The sequence below is a fragment of the Poecile atricapillus genome, chromosome 4, assembly GCF_030490865.1.
Source record: "Poecile atricapillus isolate bPoeAtr1 chromosome 4, bPoeAtr1.hap1, whole genome shotgun sequence".
Lineage (NCBI taxonomy): Eukaryota > Metazoa > Chordata > Aves > Passeriformes > Paridae > Poecile > Poecile atricapillus.
In genome coordinates this window covers 73,383,970-73,405,431 of record NC_081252.1, presented here as the reverse complement: position 1 = coordinate 73,405,431, position 21,462 = coordinate 73,383,970, and the positions used below count along the sequence as shown (strand labels likewise).

The 21,462-nt window shown below is 46.9% G+C and overlaps 1 protein-coding gene across 1 annotated transcript in view; it reads right to left on the bottom strand.

The window, feature by feature from the left end:
* Positions 1-21,462, bottom strand: part of ADRA1D (adrenoceptor alpha 1D) — a 43,489-nt gene that overhangs the window by 8,914 nt on the left and 13,113 nt on the right. The window lies entirely within an intron of this gene.

The following is a 21,462-nucleotide window of genomic DNA, read 5'->3' as shown; positions in this document are numbered from 1 at the left end:
TGGGGCTTGGAGCAACCCAGCCTAGTGGGATGTGACTTTCAGGTAATTTACTGCCTCCAGACTTAGAGACTTCAGCATGAAAGTATGGCCACAGCCCTGCCACCTGCACTGAGAGAAGAGCAACACCCCTTCACCTCCTCCCCTCGTGTCCTTTGGGTCACCAGTGTCACACACCCCCTGTTCAGATTCTGTGGTCATGCTAAGGGGAGCTGTTAAGTGGGCTCAGATAATATCCACTGCCCCAAACCTCCTCCTTGATACTTTAAAACACTTTTGTACACCCAGTCCCTCCTCAGGTTTTTGCAGTTTCCCAGTGGTTTTCTTGGTGAAAAACAGGAGATATATATATTTTTTTTTTGAGCCAGAAGATGTCAGTGTTGCTCCCACATGACCTCAGAACAGCATTCCCCACTTGGATCTGAAATAACTTTCTGACTCAGCCTTAATTTCTTTTAATTTTAGCTCCAGATGACAAATCACGCCGCCATGTGACTGAGCGTTAATTTGTATTTAAGTAAATAACATTAACTCCAGATATCATTATTATTTTCCCCTGTGCTCTTAAGCTTGGTGTCAAAACAGTAAAACAGGTGCCAGGAGCCAGAAATTCGTGACTGACAATACAGAAAAGCTCCCTGGGCTGTTTGCTGGAGGAAAACCATCCACCAGGAAACTCAGAGAACTGGTTCCAGCAAAACTTGCATACACCCATCCCTAAAAAGTGGAGAAATTTCAGCCAGACTCAACATTAGGTAGGTGGGCAGCTCCATCACGGGTATGTGGGAGAAGATGGAGAGATCCCAGCATTTTGTGGTGTCTGGGCAGGCAAAGCAGCTGAAATATCTGCTGGAGGCCCACCCAAGGCAGGCAGGAGCTCAGGCTGGCTCTCGGGGCATGGGATGAGGACAGTGAGCAGGAATGACATCGCTGTGCTGGGAAGACTCAGGGTCTTCCTGGAAATGAAGGCATTTGCAGCTTCATGAGCAGCTCCTGGTGGTGCAGCCAGTGGCTTTGAATGGAGCAATCGATGATCATGGAATCATGGAATGGTTTGGGTCGGGAGGGACCTGAAAGATCATCTCATCCCAAACTCCCTGCCATGGACAGGGACACCTTCCATCAGCCCAGGCTGTTCCAAGCCCAATCCAACCTGGTCTTGGACACTTCCAGGGATCCAGGGGCAGCCACAGCTTCTCTGGGCACCCTGTGCCAGGGCCTCACACCCTCACAGGGAGCAATTCCTTCCCAATATCCCATCTATCCCTGCCCTCTGGCAGTCTGAAGCCATTCCCCCTTGTCCTGTCACTCCATGCCCTCATAAATTCTCTCTCTCCATCTTCCCTGCCAGCTCCCTTAACACGGGGCTCAGTTTGGTAGAGGCAATGACCTCACCTTGGTTGTTTTAGATTAAAGGACTTTATTCTCTTGGGGACGGTGCTGAGATTTCCAGGTTGGCTCTGGGCTGCTGGAATGACCAGTTTTGATTTTAACCCCACCAGAAACACCTCCCTAAGTGACAGCCAGGAGCTTTGAGCCACCCCAGTGGTACTGGGGCCATCCCCCTTTGCCTTCCATAACATCTCCAGTCTTCATCCCACCATGGCTTTGACCATCCCCCTTTTTCACAGTGCCCCCAGCCCACCCCCCCTGGACCTGCAGGAACCATGGGTGTGTCAGGAAATGGGACATAAGAAGATGATGGTCTTCATCAAACACGAAATCCTGCTTATTCCCTTGTCAGGGAGAGGTTTCCTGCCTCAGTTTCCCCACAGAGAAAGGGTTAATGACCATGACCTCTTCACAGTGTTGCTGTGAACCCTGCTTGCAGCGTGCTCTGGGTTCTCAGAGGAGCTGCAGCTCTATGGAGCATTTTTTAGCTTCAAGAGAGAGGAAAAGAAAACAAAAAGCTATGGTAACAAAGCAAATAAAAGAAGGGTCTCTTTTTAAATTCAACTGGTAATTACTGCTTGAGCCAGGCTACTTAGGGGATTGGTGCTTGCCTAAACAGCCTGATGGTTGCTAAAATAATAACTTCTATCTGGTGTTTAGCAGTTCAGGGCACAATGCAGTTTCTGTACTACGTGCTTTGTCTTTTGCATCCAGATAGAAAACACAAATTGAAAAGGAAAAGAAGCTCTGAATTCTCTGAATTTCAACTCTGGCTGGTTTTTACCCAGTGAGAACCTTGTGTACATATGAAGACAAGGGGCCCATTACCATCTTCATTGCCATGCAAATAAGCGTGCCCCTTGGAAGGGACGTGTCCTGAGTGCATCCAGAGTTTCCTCATTTCCTGGCCCTGGGACGAACAGAGCTGGGCAGGGAGTCCCCAGAACAGCTCCTCTGCACATGCTGGAGCATCAGAATCCTCTCATGGGCACTGGGAGGCTGCACATAAGAGGATTTGAGGGGTCTTTTTTAGGGAATGTGTAAAAAAATCGAATAAATCAGCTCTTGCTTTCACATACTCGAATATGCAACAGCACTTTGAGGGTTTTTGGGCTGTGCTTTGTAATATTCCCTATATAAATAAGTGAAAGTCAGTACTGAGTGGTGGACACTTGAAGAGCTCAGGAAACACAGAAGGATGTGTCCAAGGCCTAGAAATAGAGAATGTGAGTAAAATATCAGGAATAGCAAGACAAGAGTGATGCACCAGCACTTCAGTCTGTTATCTCGGTGTAAGAGCAATTTTCAGTCATCTGGCCCCAAAAGCATTAAGATGAGTAGAGGGCAACATCAAAGAACAGGAAACACGATTTCTGTAGGATCTGTGCCACCATCCAACAGAAACCTGGTCTTGTTTAAACTCAAAATCAGCCCTGTTGAGCCCGCTCAACACCTCATGGGGTGAGGGAGGAGGAGATGGTGACACCCACCTTAAGGACATCCATCGGAATTTATAATAATAATGCTGGGGTCTCAACAGTCCTTATGGGGACTTTATTCCTTCCATCATTTTATTAAAGATCATCCCACACCTTGCAAAATCTGAATCTGACAGAGCTTGGTCAGAGCAAGGGCTGTATGTCCTGTTGCAAACCTAAATAATTATCTTCAGAAATTAAGAAAGCTGCAGGTGAGCTCAGGAAAAGCCTGTTTGCACCTTGCAAAGTGACTGAAGCTACAGAGTAAACATGGTTTGAAGACTGAACTTCAATTTTTTTGATGATGCAAAAGTCGAGCCAATAAAATATGTGCTCATAGCTTTTCTTTTAAGAAAAAAATAATTACTTGTTAATTAACTTGTTAATTAACCTAATTAATTACCCTACTAATTAATCACCCTGTTCATATTTGGGGAAAACCAGGAAGGTAAAAATCCCCAGAGCCATGGCATGCTTCCCAAAACTCAGTGATGGGTGGTAGCAGATGCAATCTGCCCTCCATGTATCCAAACACATATCCCTTTTTTTTTAGGTTGTTTGAGCTAACACAATCCCATGATCTTTCCTTGCCTGCCCTTCTCCACCCTGCCCTCCCCATGACTCACTGGAAGGTGATATCACTTGGATTGTTCAGAGCGCTGCTGGTCCCAGTGTTCAGCTATTTATTCAAAAAAATAAAGCAAAACAAGAAGAAAAAAAAAAGACAAATGCACCAATGCAAATGGAGCCAGTCCAATCAAAATTCTGGCCCTGGCTCCCAGTGTACAGCCAGAATTCATGAGCAGGCTTGGTTGGCAAGGGCATCTTTGTTCTAACAGGTCCCTGCTTTGCAGCATGTCCTGAATATTCCATGGTGCAGGAATGCTGCTGCAGACATGGCAGAAGGTGAGCAAAACAAAGGGACAAAGTCATGTCCCAGTGCTGCCACAGCTGGGAAATGCAAGGACCAGCAGAACTGTTCAACACTGATAAAGGAGTTGCTGTGGCTTGGTGTGGGCTTTGTAGCAGGAAAGGGCTGGCAAAAAAAAAGAGCTTTTTGAGAGCTGGATCTTACAGGTGTCATCACAGGAGAGGGAAGGTGAAACCTCCCACAGGAGGAGGCAGGTGAAGAGCTGAGAAGAGGACATGGCTCATCTCACAGCAGGTTGCTCAGCTGTGGATGTCCCTGCAAGCAGGAGGGAAAAATTGATTGGCCAAACTCATGGAAAGTTAAAAAAAAATAAATATATATATATAAAAAAATATATATGTATATATATATATATATATACACACATATATATATATATATATACACATATATATATACATATATATGTATATATATAAAAAAATTACCAATGTGTGAACCACTCTGTTTCTAAGTTAGGAAACTCCAGAAATCCATATGTAGGATTAAGATGGTGGTAGGGAGAGGTGTGCCATCACCTGAACTTCTCCTGGATGTGGCCTCAAAGGTTCAGAGTGCACTGAAGACTGCTTTGGGAGGTATCAGAGCAGCAAGTCAAACGAATTGCAGCTGGTAGAGAAAATTCCCTGGCGTAAGAGGTACCACAGCTGCTCACTGTGGGTCCTCCTGGCCAAAGGAAGTCAGAGAATCGTGGAATGGTTTGGGTTGGGAGGGATCATAAAGCCCATTTCATTCCACACCTTCCACTGTCCCAGGTGGCTCCAAGACCTGTCCAACCTGGCCTTGGACACTTCCACGGATCCAGGAACAGCCACAGCTTCTCTGGGCACCCTGTGCCAGGGCCTGTCCACCCTGATGTTCAAAAACCTTGTATCCTTGTATCCAACCTAAATTTCCCCTCACTCCCTTCTTTTTTTCCTGACTCTCAAAAAGTAAATTAATTAAATCTGCTCCAAAATAATCCTGAGCTGCCCCTTTCAGCTCAATACCCAGCTTGCACCTCTCCTTGCCAGCTCCTTCCCAGGCCCCCAGGATGGACAACCTCGCTGGTGCAAGCTGCCAAGCTGTGGGAGAACGGGCTGGATTTCAGCAAGGCCTTCTCCCAGTGTGTGGGACTCAGATTCTGGCTGGTCTTTCCTGACCTTCTCCTCTGTTCTCTGTTAACCATCTCCACTGGGTATTTGTAGGCACATCAGGGTCCCTAGAGGGTTAACACCTCCTTGGTGTGTCTTGGAGTGATCAGGGAGTTCGCTGCCCTCCGAGGATGGATCCAAGAGCTGCTTGGCCTGGGGGGGAGGACAGCATGTTCACAGCCACTCAAGAATTTTCCCTGGAGGACGATGGCATTGGGATATCGGGTGGAATTGCTCAGGCCTGTCAGCCCTCCAGCCAACCCCATAAACAATGTCACAGATTAGCAGCAGCTTCCCAATGAAAGCCCCAAAGAGCTGCCTTGTGCCTCTCTGCTGCCTGTGTGTCCAACTTCTGCCTCCTGGTCTGGCCCAAAGAGAAGCAGGCAGAAGCCACCACTCTCCTGACCATTGCTGACCTTCTAGGCAGTGTTTTGTCTCAGATCATGGTTGGGAAGATGCTCCTGGAGAGCTCCTGGCCATGCCAAAGTGGTGGGGTGTGCAAAGCTGGAGTGTGGGCCCTGGTGGGGAGGGAGGGAAGCTTTAGGTGTGAGGGACATCAGGGAAACTTTCGTCTGGCAGTGGTGGGGAGATTGAAAAGGGAGGAGAAGCCAGTCAAGGGCTCTGAAAAACACCAATGCTCTCAAGCAGGATCTCAAATCTGAGGTCTGAGTGTGGTCTGTGTGTCAGCAAGAGGAGGATAATGAATCAGAGCCTTGTTCTGGTCATTCACTGTCAAATTCATGGCCTCCAAACCTGTCTCCCAACATTTAGGATTATGTTCCTATCGATGTCCTCAAAACTTTTGTCTAAGGTGCTGCCCATCAGTAGGACTTGGACCAAAATTGCCCTTTATTCCCCTCAAATATTGGAGATCTTCTCTGAGTAATCCTGAGAATTTGGACCACTGGTGGGAGTAATTGATGTGAAGACATTTATGAGGCATCTAATTTCCTGAAAAGCGTGGCTCTTGTGTGAATCGCCCGTGAATCTTGTGTGAATTCTTGTGTGAATCACCTGACTGAGTGCAGGCACCTGAGCAGGTGCTGGGGCTCCTCTGCCAGTCAGTGGGGGCAGGTTTTGTGGTGAGAGTGGAGAGATCCATCTCATCCTGAGTGCAAGTCACCGGGCAGATGGATCACACCAGCTTTCGGACGACTGGACTCAGACTCCTGGCTCATGGGCATCCAAGGTTATTCCTGATGGATTTTACCCTGAATGTCATAATCATCTACTGATCTCATGCTCTCTGAGAAGGTGCCAGAGCTTCCCATGCACCAGGTTTCTCCCCTGTGCAGGACAGGACTTTAATCACAGGAAGAATTTCACCAGTGGAAGGTGAAGTGGAAAGCCACACAGGTTCATCTACACTGTTCCCTGCCAGAAGCTTCACAAGTAATTCCAAGGATTGTGAAAAGTGCTAATTTGCTTAGCGTGGTCCAGCCAGACCCCTCCAGATGAATTTGGTCCAGGGAACAATTTATTCCAGAGCCCATCCCCAAAAGAACATAAGGAATTGGCTTTGCAGCCCCCAGCATTGCCCCAGCAGACTCTACTCCTTTAACCACCTCCAGATGCCCTGGTGCCACATCACAGGGCACAGAATGCAAAGTTTCTGCTCCACACTGCAGATCCAGGCTGGTGGGCTGCCACACTGCACCCCCTGCTCTGCCAGACATCCTGAACTTCACAAGGCAGGAATTACGTGGCAGGACCATGGGGACACTGCATGGACCACAAGACAGGCTTTGGGCAAGACCCTGTGAAGTATTTACTCTGTTCTCCTCTGCTCTACAACTCTTGCTTCAGGGGCTTGAAATCATCTTTTTTACCCCTTTTTTTTTGTCTTTCTTTTTTTGTTTTGTTTTGACAGTATAGCTGCTCTTAGTTAATTTGATTCCTGATCAAGTTGTAGCTAAACTTAACTTGTAATTTGCTGGATATTATTGGGAATGTGCTTTTGTGATATGATTAGGTGAGGGGGACCAAAGAAGGTTCAATCATACAATCAGGGAATGGTTTGAGTTGGAAGGGATCTAAAAGATCATCTCATCCCAAACCCTCTGCCATGGGCAGGGACAACTTCCATCAGCCCAGGTTGTTCCAAGCCAAATCCAGCCTGGCCCTGCACACTGCCAGGGATCCAGGGGCAGCCACAGCTTCTCTGGGCACCCTGTGCCAGGGCCTCCCCACCCTCACAGGGAAGAATTTTTTAAAATACCTAATTTAAACTTACTCTCTTTCAACGTGAATCTATCTCCCTTTTCCTGTCATTCCATGTTTTTGTGAATAGTCTCTCTCCATCTTTCTCATATGCTCCCTTCAGGTGCTGGAAGGCCACAGTTAGTTCCCTCCAAAGCCTTCTCTTTTCCAGGCTAAATAATCTGAATCTTTTTATTTACCATCTTTCTTGGGAGGGCACTGACCCTTCATTCGGGGACTCACAGCTGAAATCATCATCAGGAAATCCCCAGGTGATTTCATCCATTGCATCATCCTTCCAAAGACCTGCATGACCCATGCACAAAACCTTCTTGCCCTGCAAGGAATACACCACATTCCATCTTTCATGAGGGATCTCTAAAGAAGGAAGTCGTGTTTTAAACAAAGGAATAACTCAGAAATCGTGGCCTTCAGAGGGGTTGATAACAAGGTCTGTAAGGAGAAACTGCCAGCAGCACACGGTGGGTACCACCAAAAGAAGCCCTGAGTGGTGCATCTCATCTGACTGGATTTCTCCTAGGTTTTCCATATGGTTTTCCACATGGTTTTCCACAGTCTCCTGGAGAAACTGATGAACTTTGGTCTGGAAAAGTGGACTGACAGGGCTGGCACCCAGGGAGAGGTGGTAAAAAGCTTCTTCCCAAAGAGGCAACCTGTCACCCATGGGATCGATATCGCTCCCAACTCTGTTTAATACCTCCATAAGTGATCTCGAGGATGGGATCGGGTGTGTCCTGATGAATTTTCCTGATGATACCAAACAGAATGAGGAAGTGGACACTTCAGGAAGACCTGCTTCAACATGGGCATCACCAGCAGAGATGAAGAAGGAATTGTGCCACTCCACACATTGTGCTCAGTTTTGGTCCCCACCAGGCTGGAGAAGGTCCAGAGAGTGGTCAGGAAGATGATCCAAGCACTGGGAAGCTGCCATGTGAGGAAAAGCTGAGAGAACTGAGCTTGCAAAGTTCTTGAGAAAAGAAAGCTGAGGGGGAGGTTTCATCGCTGTGTAGCTACAAACAAATTGTGACTCCCTTTTCACAAGGAGCCACCTGGAAAAGATGACGAGTCATGGGTGCAAGTTATTCCTGGGGATATTCCTATTGCACTCAATTTTTCAACATGACAGCAATCAGCCATCAGGATAATTTACCCAGGGAAGTGGTGGATTCCACTTTTATGATTCAGGTGGACATGATGCTGGACCATCTTGTGCAGATTGTGCTTTTGCCAAGAAAAGTTGGACCGGATGGTCCTTCAGGTCCCTTCTAACCTGGTATTCTGTGACTCCATGAGTTTTTCCTGCTTCTTGGTTTTTAACAGGAGCTCTGTGGACTCTACTCAGGCAGGACTTGACAGAGGAAAGGGAGAAAAATTCTGAAACCACACTGGGGCCTGGATTCAGCAAACCAAACTCTGTAATAAATCTTTTAAACTGTTAAGGCAATGCTTTCATGACAGAATCAGAGAATGGTCTGGGTTGGAAGGGACCTTGAAGAGCTCTAATTCCAACCCATACCCTCAAATCATGCTCCCCATTAACTCACTTCACTCTGCCCTGGAATAGCCTTTTTAGCTGCTTGGTTCATCCTCCAAGGAGAAGTCCTGGGCAGCAGATTCAGGACACAGACAGTGCTGAATAAAGCATGGTCAACAGGAAGATGGACTTTGAAATTAATCACAAAATTAAAAGGAAGATAAAGATGTAGGCGTTTGACATCTGACTTTTAGTACAGACTCCCTTAAAGGTAATATTTTTGCAGAGTTCCTTGTGCTTGGGAAAGATGTGTGTGTGTCCAACTGCCTGTTCTTTGATTCACAAGTAATAGCCTGACTCCAGCCCCAGAGGGGACCTTAAAACAAATCTGAGGATCATGGGACTCAGCAAAAGGACATAAATAAAATTAGGAAAAAAAAATTAATTAAAAAAAAATAAAAGATTGACCAGTCTGGCAAATCCAAAGGGAGATATCAGGAAGGTTCTTATTTACCAGATGCAAACAAAGAAAAAAAAAGAGTCTCCTGAGAGAAGGAAAAAGTCAGGGCAACCGAGCTGCATGTCAAGAGCTGTTGTCCTGCTGGCTGAGCAGGAAGGAGACTGGAATCCATGTGCTGATGCATGGCTGAGATCCGTGCCGGGATGGTTCACCACAGGAAACACGCTCGGGGCAGCCTTTAAAAAGAAAATTTCCATCTGGCTCGGGATCTGAACGAACACAATGGCCTTGTGGGGTTGCTAAGCTCCCTCCAGGGCAGTGCAGAGCTTGCTCAGAGAGGAGCATTCCCGGGGCTCTCCGCTCCCCAAACCGGAGCATCCTGAGCTCGTGCTGTGCCCGAGCCTGGGAATCTCTTCCCTGAGCACACCTCGAGGAAACACAGCCAGGATAACCAGCCTGGGGAAAGGAAACATTTACAGACAAACTGACTTGCTCCCGTCTCAGCAGGAATAAACCAGAGGTAGAATGTCTCATGGGCAAAAATCCAGTCATAGGCACTGATTTTACAGGGTCAGTGATAAGATGAAGGGAAATGCTCTTGAACTGAAAAAGGAGGGATTTAGATGAGTTCCCAGGAAGAAATTCTTTGCTCAGAAGGTGGGGAAGCTCTGGAACCACTTGCTCAAGAGAAGTGGTGTCTGCTCCAGCATCTCTGCAAGTGTCCAAGGCCAGGCTGGACAGGGCTTGGAGCAACCTGGGATAATGGGAGGTGCCTCTGCTAATGGCCAGGACTTGAATGAGATCTTTAAGATCCTTTCCAATCCAACCCATTCCATGATTCTATGACAAACTATTAATCCTCAATTTTTTTTTTTTTTTTCTGGCTGGCTCCCTCATACTCTAGTTTTCCATGAACCTTTTGCCAGGCCTTCATGGACTGTCAAGATCTGGAGAGCACGGTTTGGGAATTCCTGTTCCAGACTACTCCTTGCATTGGTTGACAGCAGCTCTTCGTGGTGAGCCCTCCAGTTGCCTTCTGCTGTTCAACTCCTTTTAACACCTCCCTTGAACTTCCCTTTGCAAGGAGCTGCTGTTCTTTGGTGGCTTCTGCAAACACAAGTTTGGCTTCCACTCACCTCCAAGATAAAACGTGCCTTTTCTATCAAAGTTTCTATCAAGCTGCCACCTCCACTCTGCTCAGGAACATTGGGAATGTGTATTTTTTCCCAAATTAAAAGGTAAGCTTGGGGAAATCCTGTGGAAAAGGAATGGAGGGGAATGATTTTCAAGCAAGACATCCAGGTCTCGGAAAAACCACTGTGTTTGCTGGGTTGGGCCCAAGACTACTCTTTGTTTTTTCCAACTCAGAAGTTCTTTTCTCTGCACTTGGTTTTCTAAGAATGTGAACTCACCCGCCCTGTCCTGTTTACAAGCTCGTAAATATGTAGATCAGATTTGGCTGCAGGGTAGGCCTTGGAAGGGCTGAATCCTGCTGGGAACACATGGCATTTTATGTACAGTGAGGCCAGATCTGCACTGCACAGAGGAAAAAGGCAATTTTTCATTGGGACCAACCCAACTCGGGGAAAAAAAAATTGTACCCAGAGCAAAACGCACAAATCCCGGCTTCAATTTGAAGCTCAGGGTGAGCAGAACTCACCTGGGGCAGGTGAGTATTGCCAGGACCCCCACACAGGTGACATCACTGGTCTGGAAGGATCCTAGAGTGAACCACTGTGGTGGCTGATGGCTGGGAACTCATGGGAAATTGGGAAAACACGATATCGAGAGGAAGTGTGGGAGCTTCCTCGGCGCGATTCCACTGTGCCAGCCCTGATGGCTTTTCTGTTTGTATCAGAAGTGGGCAGACAGGACGTCACTGGCCGTGGAGCCTGGCACTGCCAGCTCTGATGGATGCTGGACAGCATCCTCCAGAGAGCCGCACCGCCGCGCCCGGTGCCGCAGCGTCACGGAGGAAAGGGTGGGAGGAAAAAAAAAGGACGGGGGAGGTGGATATTTTCAGCTCTGATGAAAAATTGTGGCTGGTTTCGCAGGCTCAGGAAGGGTTATTCAAGACCAGCCAGCCAGCTTCTTATTTCTTTTCAGGCTTGGAGGGGAAAATCCTCCAACGCCTGCCCTGTTTCCGCACTCTGCTCCAAGGCACAGCCCTTTTGGCTTTAGCTTGCATGGAAAAATCCACGGTTTCTCATCTCTCACTTTCTCTTTCTTTATGTTTTTTTCCTGTGATAAGAAGGGAAACTTAAAACTCCAAACCATATTTCCGTCTTTTCCCCCAACCTGGAAACATTCAGGGGAGATAGCAGAGTTGGTCTGTCTCTCCCCATCCCTGAAAGACATTTTTCAGTTGATATGAAGCTCTAAACACATTGCACTTCAACAAGAGACATTTTTCCCCCCTCTCTTAGAAAACAATGGGTCTGTGGAACTGAGCTCCAAAAATACATCAGGAGTGGTGAGATAACAACATCCTCATCACTCCCAACAGTTCCTGAAGCCCTTAACTTGCAGGGATAGATTCTGCTGTTAAATGCTGCACTGATTGCCTGTGAAGGACCCCTCTTACTTGTTCCTTTCCCTCATCTCCACAGGGAAGGTCACGTCCATCTGATGTGACCAAAGAATTGTGGAATGGATTGGGTTTGAAGGACCTTAAAGATCATCTCATTCCAACCCCTTGCCATGGGCAGGGATGCCATGACTAGAACTGGTTTCCCTTATCTGGTTATTCAGCAGTGATGCACTTAAGCCATGTATTTTGACACAAGAGGCAAAAACTGCCTGCCTGGTTGTCTTACCCATAGAGCTGAGCCTGGGACAAGCACAGAGACCATGCTGGGAAGGACCAAGAAACCTGGGAGCAGACCAACCATCACATCACAGTGGTTCTGTATCAGCTTTACAGCCACAGGGAGTTTTAAGGAGGTGTTTCAGGAGAGGGAATGCAAAAGCCATGCTGCATTTGTCTGGATTAAATGCCTGCACAGGGCAATGGGATCTCTGCTGAGGAGAGAAAGTGTCTCAAAGTGTCTCATTGTGGTAATGAGACTCTCTCCCCACTGATGTGCTTCCTGCCCTGTCCCTATTCATTTCTTAAATTTCTGAACCTGAAGGGAAAGGATGAAGGTTTGCATTCCATTTTTGTGGCACTTTGAGTACTGTCCATGAGATTCTGTCTGCCTCTCTTCCACCTTTTCATTGGATAAACAAGTGTCTTTACTCCCATGCTCTTCACTCATTGCTCAGAAATATCAGACCTGGCACATGGGGTATTCTCCCTGCCTTGATTCCTAATTAGCTCTTGGATATGCAAATTTTGCATGTTTACTTCTCATTCCAGGGAAGTGACTCTAGGTAGGCTTTCAAACTCTTCTTGAGAAAGTGCTGCTTTTGTGGACAGCCCTTATCAAGAAAAGAATAGTCCCAGGAAATTATTATCCTCTCTTTTTTCCTTTATCACCAACTAGTTCCTGACTTGCTGCCTCCCTCTTTGGTCACTTTGATGCGTTTCTTATTCCAAGAGAACAAAATCCTGTGCCATATATGACTGGCTCTGCTTGTGCACTTCCACCAGCAGTGCTGTGTAAAGTCTGGGGGGATTCTGGGGGATTCTGTGGGGGTCCCAGTGGGTCCCCAGCATGTCTTGGCCAGAAGATCTTGGAGCAGAGTTGTTCAGTCCTGTCTTTGTGCGATGAATTTAAGGCTGGGTAAGGAGACTCTTCTCTAGCTGTGAGGCAGGACTGAGCTTGCCTTCAATGCAGACCCCCTACAAATTTCCTCCAGATATCCAAAACACTGAAAAGAGCAAATTCCCTGGCAACTGAAGCCATCTGTCACAGACAACACCACTAACCTGCTTCTTCAATATTATCAACCTGCTCATAATTAAATATCCTGTACTACTCTGTGAAGGTGAGCCGTGTGATGATCTCTAACATAAAGGTCGTGGCACAGATTTTAAAGGTTGTTACACACTGAACTCTCATTAAACTCATGGACATCGAGCATGAAAATATCTTCTGAACATGAGAGTTCCCAGCATCTACCTCAGCACTGCATATATCAGCAATAATGCCAGTTCTGGATCAGTATTTGTGCTCACCCTGAAAAATAACATGTGCAAATAATTTGGTTAAATGATTCATTGGAGGAATGTTTTACCTTCCAGGAACAATTTGATGACTTGCTTTTACAGTCACCTCCTTCACAGAATGGCTGTCGGGGCTGCTGGCAAAAAGACAGGTGTGATTCACCTAGGAGTGACATGTCACAGAGAATTTATAATAATAACTCACACTCAGATCATAAAATGCCAAAAGTGGGAGCAGGCAAACCAGACCAAGAGAGACTGAAAAATGGAGGTACTCATATGGAAAACCACGTCCCTTTTCTGTACCCACAGAGCAGAAAAGAAGCCAAAGGAGACAGAAAATGCTCTGAGGAGCTCTACAAGGTCTGGAAAACTTGACTTAGACCATGATTAAAGGGTCTTGATGTATTTGCATTATCCAGAAGAAACTGAAGTGATTTGCTCACACTTCATGGTGAAATACAGGAGAAGCTGTTGCTGACAGCAAACGTATCTTTAATCTAGCCAAGAATGGTAGAAAAATGTAATGGCTTGAAGTTCTAGCTAGATAAATTTACTCTGGGAAGAAAGCAGTCGTTTGTAATAGCAAGGATATAAAACAATTGGGAAAAGCATAACTGGAGGCAGGGATTCTCCATTATTTGTAGTCCTGAGTTAATGCTGAGTGTCTCTTGAGGGAGAAAACTTTTCTTTGAATTACAGAGGAGTTGAAAAAATTATTGAATGAGGTGCTTAGGGATGAAGGTGTCTGTGAATCACTGCAGACAGTCAGAGCAGTCCTTTCAAACCCTGAAACTCCATCCCAAAACGTGGTGGGTCTTGAATATAAAAGAGTTGTAAAAATTATCCTGACACACAGAACTTCAGACATGATAAGGGCAATAACTATTTAAGAAACTGCTTGTGTGCTCCAGAAACTGCTTTAATTAGGAATAGCAGTGACCTTTATTCCCTGCTGTAGGTTTTTCTGTGTGTTCCACACGTGTGCTGTGATGTCTGAATTTCTGTGCATTTGATTGCACTTGGAGGCACTGACAGTGAGTCAAGCACCCGTGTCAGGGGGTTTAATTTGAGCATAATGAAGGTTTTGCTTGCTGGGGATCATGTCAGCATTTAATTAATTACAATCAACTACACTGTTGATGTTTGAGAGCGCTGCTGTCACGTCCAGAGTTAATATCCTTCGGTGCACCAATAATTACCCAGAGCAAACAAAGCTGGGAAGAAACAAGCACTGCAGAGACCTTTCTGGGCCCTTCCTCACAAAGAAAGCTGCTGCCACAGGTGTCAAGGTCTGCAAGGACCTTGTGAATGCCACGAGCAGAGCCCTGAGCCAGCTGTGAGCAGTTGTTCAGGTCCCAGCAACATTGAAGCTCCATTTTTTTTTTGTGCTGTTGAAGAAATCAATGTGTGACATTCAGGGTACTGGATATCTGGAAGAAATTCCTCTCTTTGTGGTGGGCACAGGGTGCCCAGAGATCCCTGGAAGTGTCCAAGGCCAGGTTGGTCGGGGCTTGGAGCCACCTGGGATAGTGGGAGCTGTCCCTGCCCATGGCAGGGGGTGGCACTGGGTTATGTTTGGGGTCTTTTCCAACCCAAACCATTCTGTGGTGATTCCATGAGGTGCTCAAACTGTCCTGCAGTTCTGGGGACAGCTGTGGGGAGCAGCCTGGGCTGTCCTTGTAGGGTTGGATATCTGACTGCTCATACAGCCTCATATCTGTGGGACACACAACTCCACCTGGGACTGGTTCTAAAGACTCCCCAAGGAGCTGGAAAAGCAGATTTATTAATGGAAAACACCATGAAAAAGAGCTTTTCTATTAACATGACTTTCTCCTGATGTCAGCTTTCCCCTCTCAATCCAGCAGAATATGGATAACCAAGAGCAAGAGAAGTAAAAACCCTCAAGCAATGAAAAGGCTTATTATAAATAAACATCTCCCTTCTCCTCCTCACAGCTAATGCTTTCTTTGGCGACACTGCTTGAAGTTCCACATCTAAATATTCTCTGTTCCCTGTCAGGGCAAGGAAACAGCACCTGCCAGTGTCTCTCTCCTGTGCTTTCCTCCCTGTGGTGATGTCTCAGTCTCAGGGACAGGTGCCATGCCCCAAACTGATGTGGCCTTATCCATGCATAGGGAAAAACATGGATGAATGAAAGACTGGCATGTCAGCCCTGACCTGGAAAAGAAATGGGAATGTCAGCTCAGAGTCCTTCCCTGATAACAGCACATCCATTTAGAACAGGGATAGGCTCCAGGGATCCCAGTTCCATTCTCAGACAGTTGGAAGGGTGAGGATGTTGGAAAGGTGTGGGCTGTGTTTATGGGAGTCTGGGATAAAGAAAGTAGTTTATGGGAGTGGGGAAAGGGCTGTTGGGAAAGAGGAGGCAGAAAAGGCTGAAGTGTTAATCACGAACTGGATTTTGGGTGAATTTATGTCACACACCCTATACTTGCACTGCTGTAGGATGGAAAAGCTTTTCCCTCAGTGATAACCCATTCAGAACTGACTTGAAGTGATGCAGTTTCTGCCTGGATTACACGAAGCAGCAAGAGCAGATTTGCATGCTGCAATCAGCTTCATAACATCAGGACAGCCAGAAATTCCCACCTAACAGAAATACTCCACCACATGCTCATTTTATAGATCCATTTCCTCTGACCTGAGCTCAAGGGAGGGACAAGATCATCTTTTAGGACAGTTCCCATCCCCAATCATCTACAATTCCAAAAAGCCAGTGGCCCAAATCCCCATGATTTTAATGTGATGAGATGGAATTGTTAAGACGTGGTTCTTTTGCAGGACATGTCAATCCATGCTCAGGAACAGAGCAACCTGGAAATCCAGATGCGTGGTTTGGGGGGAATTTCAGAGTTTGATATTTGTTTTCTTTCAAAACAAACAAACAAACCCAGCAACAATTAAAAAAAAAAAGAAGAAAATTTCGGAGGAACAATGAATTTAAATAAAAATGAATTAATAGAACCTCCAATGCACACTGTTGTCTAAAAGGGATTCCTGGGAACCTGACAACTACCAACTGACATGGAAACACTTGTTAATCCATGGAGAAAACCATGGCAACAGTCAACCACCACTAGATGGATCTGCACTGTAGGACAGCCTGCTCTCTCCTTTTTCCCAAGCTTCCACAGCCACAGAGTACAGAAAATGCAAAGTCCTTGGCTAAGTACATTCCCTGGGCTTTCCCTGGACTGAGCCACACAGGAGTTCAGGCAATGGAAATCCTGCAGTCCTTGGAATTTATGAATCTGGCTATCTGGAGTGTCCTAAAATCCTCCAAATTAACAGACTTGTAGCAGGAAGCCTGGGAGCACGAGAAAATCCTTTCTGGAGCCAGGATGCTCAGGGCTTCCAGGTTACTGGAGCTGGATCCAGGAGTCAATCCCGGGTTAGCCTGGAGCTGCCAGGGTTTCACTCTGATGGCTGCATGGTAAGAAAGCCCTGGAAATTTGGCATGGAAGGGCTGCCCTGGAGCTACGAGGAGTGATTGAAGTGGAGGCTGTTAAACCTGGGACGTTTCCGCTTGGTTTTCCAACTGGCATTTCCCAACAAAATCCTCCTTCTCTGGCCAGCATCCAGACTACTCGGGAATCTCATAAATTCTGCATAAATGCTTCACTCCCTTTGGGCCACTGCACCCAGGAGAGTGGCAAGTGCTTTGCAGATGTGCAGAAGGCTGAGTTCATGCCCCAAATATTGCAACAAGAAGACCAAATGTGACAGGTTTGCATTTATTGCTGACTCTGGATTGACACTGGGGAGCACTGGACTTTCTGGAATAACTCATCAATGGAGGAGAAAGGGATTTCACAGATGGATCTGTTCTCCATTCCCACTTTAACCTCTGCTTAATGGTCTCCTTTTCTTTTTTCTAGCTCCTTCCTCACACATATAATGCATCAGTTCCCAGCAATTTAATGCAAGAGATGCAATCAATCACCTGCAGACAGCTAAACTGAGATTTTGGTGATGGAATAGCCATTTTCAGGGTTTGAAAATGCAAATAGAGGCAGGCTTGTGCTCTGCAGCAGTGTGGGTGCCATCAGACATTTCAGCCCTGCACTCCTGGCTTCTGGAAAAGCCAACACTTCCCTCCCCAGCTGGGCTGGATGGGCCACCAAGTTGGCCACTGATTTGGAAGAACAGAAATGCTGCAAGGAATGGCAAATTGAGTCTCTTATTCTTTTGGTTTCTGATGAGAATGGAGGACAAAATGCTTCTACTCAGACAATTTCACCTTCTGTTGGAAGAAAGTTCTTCCAGTCATTGGAGATGGTCAAATCATGCCTTGAAAAGGGGACACTTCCAGGGATGGGGCAGACACGGCTTCTCTGAGCTAACTGTGCCAGGGCCTCAACAACCTCACTGTAAAAAATTTTGCCCTTAAATCCAATCTCAGTCTACTCTCTTTTAGTTTAAAACTGTAGCCCCTTGTCCTGTCATTACAGGTCCTGGTAAAGAGCCTCTCTCCATATTTCTTAATAGAAGAATAATTCCCCTTTAGGCACTGGAAGGGGCTCTGAGATCTCTCTGGAGCCATCTCCAGATGAACACCCCCAGCTCTCCCAGCCTGGCTCCAGCCCTTGGAGCATCTCCTGGACTCCTCTGGACTCTCTCCAGCAGCTCCACATCCTCCTGCTGTTGGCCCCAGGGCTGGGGCAGCTCTGCAGGTGGGGTCTGACCTGGGCAGGGCTCAGGGACAGAATCCCCCTCCCCTGCTGCCCACGCTGGGGGATCAGCCCAGGGTGCTGTTGGCTCTCCAGGCTGTGGACACACATTGGTCATGTCCAGTTGTTCATCCACCAGAGCCCAGTGCTGCTCTCCCTTCACCCCCTGCCTGTACTGACATCCTGCCCTGCCCTTGCACCGGGCTGCGGAAACGAGACGGAGAAGTTGGGTGACATAAAATATTCCCCTGGGTGACAAATCAATCCAGAGTCCACTGCTGCACTCTGCCCTCAGGGGAGGAAGAGGAGTTGGGCCAGCTGGGGGATTGCTCCCTGGAGGAGACCCTGGGGAGGAGGTGGGATCTGCCCTCCTCACACCCTGAACATCCACGATCCTTCGTCCGTTCTTTTCAACCTCTCTCGGTTCCCTCAGAGACCTCCTTGTGGAGTAAAGAGGCCTGCTATCAATTAGGCCTGGGAGACAGCTGGTTATAATCCCCTCTTTGATCTCCTGGCACTCAGAAATCCCTGGATGCTCCCACTGAGAGAGAGGAACCAGCCCAAGCTACGGGCTGGCCCTGCAGACTCTCCTCAGCCTGGGAATCTCCCAGGTCATGAACCTGCCCCTGTTCCTGCTCTCCTGGGGCACTGCTGTCCCAGCTCTGGCCAGCTTGAGGAGGTTTGGGTGATACCCAGAGCACCAGAGAGGGATTTGGAAGTAACACTGGGAGGGATTTGTCCTAATTTTCCCTGTGACTGATCCTGGCCATAAATTTATTGGTTGCCTCTTTCATTCACATATCGGAGGAGACAAAAACAAATTTTCATGTGGAGAAAACTCATCAAATTATTTTTGCCAAAGCAGATGAGAGAGAAAGAAAAAAATTTGGAAAACAAAGGCGAAGTTTCAATATTGAAACTTTTCTAAGCAAAACTTTTCTGTTAGGGTAGGGAGGGACACACATATCAAAGTACTTTATATTAAAATTTGCTTACATTTAAGTTTACAAACCAAACCAAACTAAACCAAATCAAAACTCAAGAGAAAACAGGACATAGTGGGTAATTTTGAAAAAGACAGTTTAATTTTCTTTTGGCCCAACTCTTTCCTTACTAGATTCTAAATCTGTTGATAAAGGACCATTATCAGCCTTCTGGATCTCCCCTGGGTGCTTCCACATGCTCATTATCCAACTTTTCATTGAAAACATCCACATTTTAATGCTTGATATTCTTCTGTGCATCTGCTGTGGAGCACTTGTGGTAGCCCCACAACCTAATGGTGCCCAGAGGTCAAGGATTTGCACAGTTAAACTCACAAAAACAAGGCAGTGAAGTCTTTGGAGTGAGGAATCACCATTTTACAACAGGAATTCCAGCTCCTACACCCATGTTCCTGGACTCAACTGCAGTCCAAATAGATTTCATTAGCAGGAATAACAAGTAACGAATTGTTCCCAAATGATCACATTCTTTGTTTTGCTGTTTGTTTGGGTTGTTTATTTTTTTTTCCTGTTTGTTAATGGTAATAAACAGCTCAATTTGCTTTTCATTTGTAGGCCTTTTCTGAGTGGTTTTGCGGACATTCCCAAATTGAATGGAAACATCTGTCTAGTGGGATGGTTTTTACTCTGTGCCAGTATTTGGGGGAATGGATGGCTCAGCACTGATGTCAGACTTGGTGGTTTCTGCTGAAATCTGCAGGGCCCAAACTCCATTTTACCTGTCAAAACCTGCCATAGTGTTTGTGTTTCCTGCAGGGAATGAAATGGAGCAACAAGCAAATAAGGATAACCAAGGAGAGGATGAAAACAAGAGAAAACTTGCCAGTGCTGAAACTTTACTGAGTGACCAGCCTAGCGCCAGCAGAACGATGACAAAAAATACATTCACAGTGTGGTGGAGACCAACAGCCACTCCAGGAGGAAGGATTTAACCTTGAGAAGGAAGACAACAAACTCTGGGTACAAAGATCTCCACAGGGTGACAACAGTGGTGACCCCAGTGCAGACACCTAAATTCAGTGTCTGGCTTTGCAGAGCACTTAAAAGTGCCCACAGCATTGCCTGGGTGCCTGCCAGACCCTGGAGAGGAGTTCCTCACCTACAGCTGGCTCAGTCCCTCTGTCTCTTCACAAGCAAAGTGATCTCTTGCTGACCCTGACACCTTTTCCAAAGGTGTGTGGTAGAGCTGCCTCCTTGATGATGCGGTTTGGAATAAAATAAAGGTTCCTTAGTCCCCTCTGAACCTGAAATGCAGTCACTCCTTAGCTGGAGAAGAGTGAGAGGAAGGCGTTTAGAAATGTCAAGAAATAAATAGGGAGACAGAAAAATGGACTTTCCCAGACCATTTTTCTGAGGTGGTTGACCCACAGTGGCCATCAGGCAGTGTTGGAGATGGAGGATGACTCACATCTGGCAGGGGAGCAGCATTTCTTCATCTGCATTTCAGCACTGCCAGATGGGGACCTCAGGGCTTCCAGGAGTGACTCCTCCAGTGACCTGGGGAGATGTTTCCAGCTGAGTCTGGAAGAAAGATCCCATGGAAAATCCCTTATGGAACAAAACAGCAGTGAAAAAGATGGGTTTATGAAATTAACCCTGTTGTGAGCCTGAGCTTGGGCATGGCAGGGAGCAAACACTCCTCTTTTAGATGCTTTTCCTTGGAGGTCTCTGTGTCATGACCCAGAATTGTCCAAACCCAGTGCCAGCTTCACAGGCAGAGCACTGAGCTGCACAGCCTGGGCAGAGACAACCACGGGGGACATCCCCCAAGACAACCCAGGTGGTTCTCCCCTCCAGGTGGGAAGTGTGACCTGTCAGGACCATTGCTAACAGGGACATCAGGGTTATTTCCACACAGAACTGCTTGCCCAGACTCCTGTTATTCTGCTGTATCCTCCAGAGTTTGAGTGCAAAGTGCAAGACCGGTCTCCCCGAGCACCCAAACCATCAGTGACCTAAAGGGGAGTAAATCCAGATGGAGCAGCAGGGGAACATGGATGGTAAAGGCAGGAACAATTCATTAGGTGGGATGGATTCAACAAAAAGAGGCTGCAGGGGGAGAAGACCTCTAAGAAGTTGTTTGTCAAAAGGGTGAAATCCAAGGAAAGAATCTAATTGCTTAAGGAAGATGACACGGACACGAAATGAATGAATTTGCAAGGAAGCACAGATATGTTCCCTCTGCAAACAATAAAATTTGCAAGAAATGGATGCAGTAAATGGCCTCTCCCAAGGCACAGCAGCAGAGGTTCAGGGACTGGGACACACATGAAGCCCAAGTGATTTGGAATGGGTTCATGGCTGATCCATGGGGACCTGCAGTGGCAGGCAAACCTTTCTCCAAATGTGACAAATACCGGTGGTATTTGCCTCCAGAGGCACAGAGGGGTACAGACAGGAGGAGAATCAGGAAAAGGGAGAAGAAGATGAAGAGCTGCAAAGGAAGAAGGCACCTGAGGGATTGCCAATGCACTTGGTGGGATGGCAGACGTGATCCTATTTCTGCAGTGTTGCTCTCCAATGGCTGATCTGAATTCTGCTGTGAGTCACCCAGCTCTGCTTTGA